General features: G+C 35.6%; 1 pseudogene; it reads left to right on the top strand.

Annotated features, from left to right (window-relative positions):
* The first annotated feature begins 2,890 nt into the window (after positions 1–2,890).
* LOC140851088 (uncharacterized) lies at positions 2,891–4,468 on the top strand (annotated as a pseudogene).
* Positions 4,469–11,776: the final 7,308 nt, after the last annotated feature.

Raw genomic sequence — 11,776 nt, 5'->3', positions numbered from 1 at the left:
AGATTCGAACCTAAACTGATAGCACAGGAATCAATTTCTGTACCAGTTGAAGTAACCATCTAGAAATAGTTCCCGACGTCCAAATAGGTCGAATGTATGCAAAGCAACATTCTAAGAACCCTGACCCATGGTTACCATATAATTCATCCTTTTGACCAATAATGCTCAAGACGACTTCGAGTATGCTGTCAACACTCATGTAAGTCATCTCTATTGTGTCTCAAAATTTTTGCAAATCCCGTGACTCCTCGCGAAGATTATCCAGGCCTAAATTTTACTAAATTGAAACACAGCGAGACATTCTCTTCCTGAAATTAATCAGGAGTGGTCAATCCTATCTTGACTCACACACCGACTTCACAAGTACTTGACTGTATTCAGAAATCTTTCGAACCTATATTAAAAATACAGGCAGTCTGACACCAAAGTACAGTGAGTTGCTTGCAAGTCGCCAAGGTGATCTCAGGTCGGAGGGACAGTTATACCCATTGATCTTAGTTAACTACTCTTGATAGTAGAGTATTACAATGGTCACGTTCAATGCAGATGTACTTCTATATCTCACTTGGATGCCATATCAGTGTCTCCACACTACTTGGTTACGAGGACAACCAACGCATATGGCATACAGCAACCTACACTTGATAAGTTATCATCCTTGTTAATAACTTATCATTTGATCGTGAATAATTTAATAACCATCCGATAAATCCGTCTTTATCGATTGATTGTGGTTCTAAGGACTTCATCATAATTTAGGAGTTCATTTAAGGAAGATAGAACTTTTATGATGAACCTATCAAATAACTATTATTATTAGATAATTCATATACTAATTTCAATCATTTACCACTTAGATGATAGGCTTTAGGACACATTTTTCAACATTGATATCGGACTACCTGAATTTCTAATTCAGGATCGAAAGGATTCTGGGCATAGTCAAGTACTTGTAAAGTCGATGAGTGAATCATGATGGAATTGACCACTTTAAGAGATTGGAGAGAATGTTTTGTGTTTCAATTTAGTAAGACCTTGGTCAGGATAATCTTTGTGAGGAGTCACAGGATTTATCAGGTTGAGACATATAATGGATGTACTATTAAGAGTTGATAGTTTAAACTCTAAGTCATCCTAGCATCAAAGGTCAAAAGGATGAATTATATGATAACTATATCTAAATAAGTTCTTGAGTGTTGCTTTGCATACATCCAGCCTATCCAGACGTTGGGTACCATTGCTAGATGGTTACTCTGATTGGTACAGCAATCAGTTCCTGTGCTATCGGTTTAAGTTTGAACCTATGGGATCACGTACATTAGAAGTTTTTCTTCGATCTATCATCTAAGTGGTAGATGGATACTTTAGTGAAGAGTCTCAGTGGATGGGGATTCTGGTGAAGAGTCTCAGTGGATGGTGACTTTGCTGAAGAGTCCCATTGGACGGAGACTCTAGAGAAGAGTCCCACTAGACTTGAATTTTATCATTAATGAAAGATTAATTAGTGATTAGATCACTAATTATCTTAATTTGATTGAGCATTAAAGTCTGGATCAAGTCTGATTGAATTTGATTCAATCAGATCAAGTCTGATTAAGTTATGAGACGACCTAATCGGTAAAAGAGAAATGATCCTAATTTGATCGGATCTATGACTTAATTAATTTATTAATTTGATCAAATTTAATTGAGATTACAGAAGTTTAATTAGATTAGATTTATTATATTTTATTTGGATCTAATTAGATTGGATTTGAAAGAAATCCAATTGGTTAAACCCTAGAGTCTCAAATGAATAGGACTCTCTCCCTTACGCCACCTAAATTGTCTCACACCTTTTCTCACTGCATAAAATCAATTTGTACATGAGAAAACCAAAAAATAATTCTTTTTTTGTCATCCATTATGGATAGAATTTGGTTGCTTTTGATTTGAATTCAAAATGATTTGAATTTCAACTTGAAACCTCATCCCTTTCCTCCCACACATCGGCTTCTTCTGAAAGTGCCCATTGTGTGCGAGAAAAAAAAGTTTTTCTAATTAATTTTCATATTCAATTTTTTTTGGTAAGTCTCTCTTTAAGTTAGATAAGGGTGAGAAAAAGTTAGAGTCAAATTGAAATTCAAAATGATTTGAATTGCAACAAACTCCAGCCTTTATCCTGTCTTATTTGGTTTGTGCGACAACCATAAAAAGGCCATAATTTTGTATGCCAAAATAAGAGAACTTTTCACTGTGAGATATCAGAGAGAAAGAGGGTCAAAAATTCTTCTTTGGGATGTGAGGTTTGGGTGGATTTTCTTCTTCCTTGGCATGAGCAAAAGAGGAGACCGATCTCCTCTCGAGTGAACGACCTAAAACTGTTCTACAATTTTGGGTGAGAGAAAAATCATAGAAAAGAGAGTCTTCATCAGATTTTTCTCCACCATCCAGCATCTTCCTCTGCTCCATTTTGAACATCAGAAAGGTTCGAGGTGATCGAAGGAAGAGATCAAATTAGATTTACCATCAGAAGCCGACTGCACAAGCTAGCACTCCCGTGAAGGACTGATCGGTCCGAGGACTTCATGTGAACCTTTGTAGAGGCCGGATGTTTGTGTGGCTACGAGCGACCAGAGAGGACTTTCATATCTATATTCTCAATTATGAAGTTCGACTATCCACACTCAGGTATTAGATTTAGAACCTTAAAAATAGTAGATTAGATCTATCACTAATTAATGTTCTTGTTCAAATGCTTATAATTTTAGATTTTGATTTTTATGCATATAATACCTATTGCTTTATCCTGGCCTTCAACCCTCATTGGCAATGCAACGCTAGTAGCTGAACCACCATGAGCAACAAAAAGAGGAAAAAAAGGAAAAAAGACCAATTACGAAGGAAATCGATGGTGGATCTAGAGTGCTCACTGTCATCATGATGGGGGCAGCTGCTACTACCGCATGCATTAAGAAAGCGACGAACGTAGGTCTTCCTCTTCCTCCTTTTCTATGGCCTCCTCCTCACTTCCTCTTAGAACCTCTTTCTCTCCATTCGCACCTGATACAACTCAGCTGCTACCTCCGCCTCCTCCCCCATTGTCACCAACTGGCCCATCCTCTGTGCTTCCATGCTCTATGGTAGGGTCTTTAGCCAACTATCCATGGAGGCAATGCTTATAGTAGTGGTGCTGGCCAAGTTAGTCATTTGGATCATGATCCTCATTTTGCTCAACTTCACTAGCATGCCTTGATGGGCGCTGATGGTTGATGGCCATCGGATTCCCACCGACATCACTAGTTTCGCATTCAAGAGCCTCCTCTAAGAGGGAAACCTCATCGCCGCCATCGACGCCATCCTCAGCTTTCTCACCTTTCTTCAATGGAGATGAGGTGGAGGTGAGCACCAAGATTTATAGTTCATCGGCACCAAGTCTAGGTTGGAATTCAGACTCGGGCCCAATTTAGGTCAAAGATATGCTTGAGCCTAGTCCGAAAGACAAATGCGCTTGATATTTAGGTCCAAATCTGATCTAAATTGTTACAAGCCTAGTCTGAAGTCTGACCCAAAGTTGATCGGGCTCGAATCCAGATCCGACCCTATTCACGTGGTGAAACTACCGTTGCATAATCATGTACAAATTGCAAAGCACTCCAAATTATTTCACTCATCCAGCAGCATATATCTGAAAGCGAACAGAGTGCATGATCTACGACATTCCTTGTGGCACGAGAAACCATATCCATGAACTTTTTAAAAAAGTTTGCTCATGTGAAGCGCTTGTGCCAAAATTTGTGACACCTCTATGGCTTTCTATCAAATAGTTGGTGGGGCTAGAGGTGTTGGCTTGTGGATGGAGAACAAGGGCAAGCCAGGTGACGGTAGCCGATGCCAAGGGAGATTAGGGGAAGGAAGTCGGACCTACATAGGGGTGGTTCAAGATGCTTTTCCTTGGCCAATGTGGACATCCCATAAAATCACAGATATCGAGATGGAGCAGCTCCAGCATTATTTCACCAAAGTGCTCGAATTCCTTCACAATGAAATGGATAAAGGAAGGCGGAAATGGAAGAGGGTGTTGGTTCTTACCTGAAGTCTGGACCAGAGGGTATCAATAGACTTGGTTGCTAAAGACTTAAAGGTTAAAGGGAGGTTGCCTAACGAAGTGGAGGGCTTCTTATTCTTTAGCTAAGGATCATCAACTATTCCGGTTCCAGATGGAGGAGTGTATCACGATTCTGCTGGAGGGTCCACGGATCGTTGCCAGCCAAATGCTGGCTGTGGAGCCGTGAGTACCAGATTTTATTCTAAGGGCAGATCTGGTGAAGAAGACAATGGTGTTTCTCTAGCTTCCGAATCTCCCAATTGAATTTTGATGTAACAAAAGGCTGTTGGGCATCATGGAGGTGAGGAGACTTGTGGCCATCAATGATTTCACTGAACAGCTCTGGAAGGTGGGATTCGTGAGGGCTCGAGTGGAGATTAACTCCACTCAGCCGTTGGAACTTGGGGTTTCAATCAGAGGGAAAAGAAAGGTGTTTGGTGAATCGAATAGCTGAAAAATCGAGTTCTATTCGAGTCAAAATATTTGAACTTAAAATTCGATTCAAGATCAATCGAATCTTAATATTTTCAGTTCGATCTCGGTCCGATAAAAAATAGATAAAATTTGAGATCAACTCGACTCGACTTGAATATTAATAGAGCCATATTTGAACTCGAGTTCGAACTTGAAAATAAAATTTTAATTAATTAATAATATATATTAATATATATTATTAATAAAAATAATATTATATATATATATTTATATATTTGAGTAGACTCACGAGCTTTTTAACTGAGTATGTTACTGCTTGAGCTTGATTTGAAAAGCTATTCGAGCTTGACTCAACTACTCGAACTCGACTCAACTACTTGAACTCGACTCGAGCTCAATAATAACTGAGTCGAGTCAAGCTTAGACTTGAGTCAAATTCGAGTAGTTCGTGAGCAGCTTGACTCGTTTGCAGTCCTACTCCAAGCCAGTGAGAAGTGAAGTTTGAAAGCCACATCTTAGCCTGTCGGAGAGGCCCTTAATCCATCTAAGCCCACTTCTACCCCAAGAAGCTCCGAGTCATAGGACTCTCTATCGGATTTCAAGAGTTGGAAGAAGCCGAGGAAGGTGGCATGCCGATGGTCTCCAAATCACCAAGCAAGGAAGCACTCATTAGCCGACCTGGGCTGGTTGAGCCTTCGACATAGGCCAAGTCTGGTTTCATCATTCTGGTTGAGTACGAGTCCAGCAAAGCAGTCACGAAACTGGGCCTAAGTGTGGGCCCTTTATGGTTGATGTGGGCTGAGGATTGACCCAACCTAAACAGGCCAGGAGCCTAGGTTCCAAGCGTTGTGCCTAGTCTATTTTGAAGCCTAAGTTGAAGGTCGGGCTGGTGGAGGCAGGCTCATTCTCTACTCCTGGCCTGGTTTTGCGAATTCTAATACTTCTCTAAAGGATGCAAAACAAGCATTGTTTGCACAAGTAGTGTAAAATAGAAGCTTAATTTTATTTAGACCAGAAAAAGTAGGAGATCAATAAAATTTTCATAATTATTAGAAATAAGGCTTTCTATATACAAAGAAAGTTGCGCTATATTTTTAAATGAATACTTCAATGAAAACAATCTCTTTTGATTTATATCAAGCTCATCTTCGAAATTTGAATAAGGCTTTCTATATATCAAGCTCATCTTCGAAACTTGAATAGGTGATGAATGTTGCAACCAATCTCTTTTGATTTAGTGAATTATTTGGTAATATTATGTGTATGATCTTGTAACCAATTTTTTAGTTCATAAGATATGAGAGATAATAACTAGAATGATTTCTAACTAGAAATGCAACTAAGACAAAATGACATTGGATAATTTCTCCCTTTATGTATTTTTTTAATTATATGCAATATTAAATCTGAAATTTCTTTCTTTTTCTAGTTAAGTTGCAATTTCAATCAATTTTTTTTCCTACAATGGATTAAAGTTGGATAAATATGCAAGATCCATTAAAGATTATTTAGATGGAGTTTAGGATTTCATTAAATTAGTAGTTAACAAAACTAAAATAAATAAAAAGATTTTATGTTCATGCCAAACATGTATAAATTGTTCTTCTCTTGATCCATAAATTGTTGAAAAAATATTTGATGTGGAATGATTTTTTAAAGGATTATACTAAATGGGTATAATATAGAGTCTACATTACTATCTCTATATAATCAACCCTCATAACATACATTTGTTTTGATACCAATAACCTACAAATAAATTCTGCAAGAGAATATGATATGAAGGGAATGCTCGACATGCTCTTGGACTTGGTATTGAAAATTTAGAAGATTCTAATGAAGGAGTAGAAGTAGTTGGGATGCCTAAGCGATCTATATTCACTGATCTTATGTATGTTGAAGAGCCTATACATTCATCTAATGATGTGACATCTTGGTATCATAATTTGATGAAAAATTATGATCAAGAACTATGTTCTGATTGTAAAAATGTTTAATTTTTTTTTTGTATATCTATTTCATTAAAAAATTTTGAATGGGTGGTCTAGTAAAAGTTTTATTATGCTACTCTAATTATTAAAAGATGCACTTTTTGAAAAAATGACTTTGTCATTATCTTCTTATGAAGCTAAGAACTAGCAGAAAAATCAGATCTTGGATATAAGAAGATTTATAGTTGTCCAAATGATTCTATGATATATCATTGGAAAAATATTAATTAAAAGTCATGCTATGTATGTAAATCTTCATTATGGATAACATATAAAGAACATGAGGATGATCAAATGAATGAAATGAGTACAATATGGATCAAAAAAAGTTGGCCAAAGTATTGCGTTATTTTTCTCTCTTACTAGACTGAAAAGGATCTATGGGGAAAGAAATAATTTTGGAAGACTAGGGGACTTGACTTAGTGCATATCTTTAAATATTGCTCCAACTGATGATCTAAATACTTCAACAAATCAGATTAGGATAGATTTTCAAGGAGAGAATGATTCTTAACTCCTATTGATACAAAAATATTTAAGATGTATGTTTTTATTTAATAAATAGTACTTATTACTAGCAATTGTTTGTTATTGTATTTAAAGTTTATCTAAATTAATATTGAATTCAATATGTGCAGGTTAGGAACATCATGCCTCAGAAATATTTTAGAGATATAGAGTTCTAGCAGTTGGATCATCTTTTAGTCAGCTTCATGTGCTCAAGCAACCCGATGAGCTTACCAGCAGTCTCAGCAGGCTTGGTAGGATCTTCATCTATGTAGCAGCCTCTGGCCTAGCTTATGATCGGGATAATGAGATTGTTATGGATTACTTACAGATTCATGATAACATAAATGAATAAATTTTTTGCATATTTTATTTTAATATTTTATTTCAAATTTATTCATTTGGTATTATGCATATTTAATAATTTTAAATAACTTTTTTTATATAATTTTTTGTAGATGATCATGATGGAGTGAGTGTTAGATGTATATCCTAGAAGCCAGATTAACTAACACTTGTAAAATAGTTTTAGAGCATAATTTATAATTTGACTTTGATATTAATAAAATTAGAATATTTTTATTCATATTATATTTAATAATGTCTGTGAATCGTTCATTGGTTAATGGATAAGATAACACATATTCTCAAGAGTTAAAAATTTGAGATATGTGCCAATTTTAGTTAACTCATAAATTGCTCTCAATTATAGGATCATCATGGAGATGGTGATCAATCCAAAAAATTGATGTACGATCGCTTCTTTCAGATAGATGAGTCTTGAATCTACGGAGTAAAGACATCGAAATGAAAGTATAGGTGCTTGTTAAGAATAAGAGTATTGAGCATGATTATTTACTAATAGTCACAAGGATATCTACCTTCTCGTCAGTGACATATTCATAGCTATGGTTATGTGTCTAGTTCTCTGATCTGAGGTACATTGGTAGTTCATCTTGAGCGTGCTATATTTTGACTACACCATAACTCGATCTTCTAGTCATGCAGAGCTTTGAGGTGTATGTTGGCTGCAGTATGTTCATTGTAGGAATTAGATTGCACCAAGATGGGATCTATCGACCTCAGTAGAGGAGAAATAGTCCTATGTAAACTATGAGATTGAGTCCAAAAGTTCATAGCCATGGCAGTATGAAAGATAGAAAAGAGTTTTTATTAGATTTCACATCGGACTCAAATCAAGTGATTCTATATTGATAGATATGAGGTTTGACAAGTTTACCTTGATCTCGATTCTATTAAAACTCACGATAGAAGAATCGAATCACATAGTAACTGTAATTATAGATTCATCTTTTAGCTCTGTTGGATTGTCATTACATACTGCTAGGTGTCACTGATGGATTATAAGATTAATTAGAATTATTTTGATGGTCGATAATTTTAATTGGTTGAATTGAAAAGAGTTTCGATCTATCGAAAAAAATTTTGATGATATTATTGATAGAGATCACAATATATCTTACTACCAGATAGAATTGAACCTATGGGATCACACAAATAAGAGTTTTGGTCTTGGATTGCACAATTAGGCTAAGTGTAGTCTAATTGGGTTAGGATCAATTAAGTCCTAGCTTTGAATTTTAGAAAGCCATGCTAGCACATGATTAAACTCATTTTCTCCTACTTGATTTGGATTTCCTATTAGATAGGATTTAATCTAATTAAAGCAAGCTCAAATTAGTTTCCAAATGTTGGTTCATCAAGGTTCGATTTTGACCTAATTAGATTGGATTTATGGGGTGTCAAATGTTGGTGCCACCCAATGTTGTTCGGCCATGATGAGGGCTCATGCCGATATGGATTTGATCCATGTGAGTCACCAAAATTCAAATAAAGAAGAGGAAGAGGTATAAGCCTCATTGACTAGTGGATGAGGATAAGAGATTTTATCTCCTTTAAATTCAAATTCATATTTGAATTCAACTTTGAATTTAAACCATTTGAATTCGGATCAGAGATGGACTGGAATGAGGCAACAATAACCTTATCCTATCTCCATGCCAATTTGAATTATTTATTGGTTTTGTATGACAAAACAAGGAAGAAATCAGAGTGGGGCGGACCTAGGAGAGTGATTCTATTTTAAGGCATCTGATCTGATCTGATTCCTATAAAAAAGGGATTGTTTTTGAGGGGTTACAGCTGATAGAACCTTTTTCATGTCTCCTCTCCTCCTTTCCATGCCTGCTTCCTCTTCTATCTTTGATATCTAAAGCATTTCCATGTCCAAGGGTATTGGACATGCCATTTGGTGGGTTTGAAGTGTCGAAGGTTGTTAAATCTGCATAAAGAACGAGAAGGCTATGATCTAGCTTCGATCGATGCCCTATCAAAGATTAGATTCAGAAGCACTTCCATGTCCAAGGGTGTTAGACATGCCATTGGTGGGTTCAAAGTGTTGAAGGCCATCAAATCTGCACAAGAAATGAGAAGGCTACGATCAAGCTTTAATCGAAGCCCTATCTGAGATCAGATTTGAATTTGATCGAGAAGCTTGCTGATCTATCTAGGAGTAGATAGATTGAACAAGAAGAGAGCATCTCAGATTAGATTTAAGTGGATATCTGTAGAGATCGGACACGTGCGCAACAGCAAATCTCGATACTCTGATCATCAGACTACAATGTTCTTCTACTCATGTAAGGTGATATGATCATCTTATCATTTGCATGCTGTTTTATATTTATATACTAATATAGATATTTTATTAATTTGATTTAGATCTATGTCTGGCATGTCAGATCAGATAAAAAATTTTTGAATTCCACTGTCTTTGATCCGAATCGATCCAGTGTGCCACATGATCCTTCAACTAGTATCCAAGCCAAATTGTTTAGATCATAGATCTAAATTGGATCAGATCTAATTTAGATGTGATCTGAATTTGTGATCAAATCTGAAAATATTTGGATTAGATCTGAATATTGCATGTTTAGTTAGATCTAAAATTATTTTAGATTAAAATTCAACATGCAGTGGACTAAATCTTATTGATATGTGTGATATATGCATATATCTAATTTATTATCTAAGTAGCCAAGTATTAGAAATGGATTTATCATCAGACCATCTGATCATAAGAGAAAGCAGGGATTAATCCCTCTTTTGCCCAATCAATGGATTCTCTTATGACTTGTAGGGATGCCATATGGTTATATCTCATGAAGAATAACAATGAAAAAAATTTGTATTTGATACATGCTCAGATTTTGTTCCTAGTTTGCATATATAATATGTTTTTTAATGTGTTTTGAATCAATAATTATATATGTGATATATATTTGGATTGTAGAATTTAGATCTGAAATTTAATTTCTACAAAATCCTAGATTCAAAACCTTAGAATCAAAATATTAAATTTTATAAAATCCTAAAACCTGCTGCTGGCACGCTTGCTGAGTCGACTTAGTCTTTTTTGAATCGACTCAATTTCCTGGTGGGTTGGCTCAGTTTGCAACTGAGCTGACTAAGTTGTCAGACCATGGCTAGTAGGTTACTGTTTATCACTAATTAGTTTGCTTAGCCCTATGATTAAGCCGACTCACTGTACTGAGCCAACTCAATTTTAGGGTGAGTCGATCTAGTTTTATGAATAGTAATTTTTGTATGTGATATAATGAAATATGATCTAAATTGTTTAGACTAAGACCCATGGATTTAATTAAGAATTAAAGATGAAATTAAAAGATCTAATTGAGAATTCAGATCTAACACAATTTAATAAATCATGGGTTCAAAGATGTGGGTAGCTTAATTAGGTCTAATGAGAATGGTAGATCAAACTGACTCAAGAATTGATTATGTTTGGGTCCAGAGTACTTCAGACCAATCCAATAGTTGTAAGTTTGATTAGATCGATCAACAGCCATATATTATCGATTAACTTAAGATCTAATCGGCTCAGTGGTTCGAGTCTGAATCAATAAGTTAACTCGATCAATTTTAATCAATCAATTTAGTGTCTAAGGTAAGTACATAGATGGTGATTCTTTAATTGGCTCCGTTGTCTAACCTGACCAGTTACGTTGGTGTTTAAGAAAAGTAATGGGGGGCCCCCACACATCTTAACTTACCTAGCCATTTTGAGAGATTAGTTTCTATATTAGGTCAACTTGTGGAACTCGAGCTAGCCCATGCCACTAGATTAATCATAATCATTATGACTAATTAAGGATGAGACTTGAACCAAATTTTTCTAATAAAATATTAAGTCTTGTAGTCTTCCACCGTTGTAGTTGTGTGGGCTCTTTTTAGGATTGATTATTTTTGGCTGGATACAGTGGTTCAGTTGCATCGAAAAAATACAACCATGACTATTGAGCATGAGATGCTGCGGATTAGATATAGGGTTGGGCTCAATATTTTGGATACGATAAGAGTCTCAATGATAGATCCATTTCATACAAATAGTGGGTCTGACTTAACTAAAAAGTGGACCGATATTTCGATACGATGAAGCTCATGAATTAGAGACCAAAGTTGGCTGCAACGTGTTTGGAAAAATACTGGATAAGAGTTGTCCATTTATCAATTGATCCAACATCAATAACTATTAGGTGAGGTGATGAGTCAATTAGTGAGACCACAATACCCACTTAAGACTCTTAATTATGGAAGTCTTCACTTCTCTTCCAAGAGAGTATGGAGAACCAAAAAAATAGTGGAAGCTCTAATTTATTTTTAAAATAAAATTTTTAAAATAAATTAATTAAGTCAATTACAAAATCTAACTAGA

This window comes from Elaeis guineensis, chromosome 8 (genome assembly GCF_000442705.2).
Source record: "Elaeis guineensis isolate ETL-2024a chromosome 8, EG11, whole genome shotgun sequence".
In the NCBI taxonomy this organism is placed as follows: Eukaryota; Viridiplantae; Streptophyta; class Magnoliopsida; order Arecales; family Arecaceae; genus Elaeis; species Elaeis guineensis.
The sequence above is the reverse complement of the archived record's forward strand: the minus strand, read 5'-3'. Positions and strand labels throughout refer to the sequence as shown.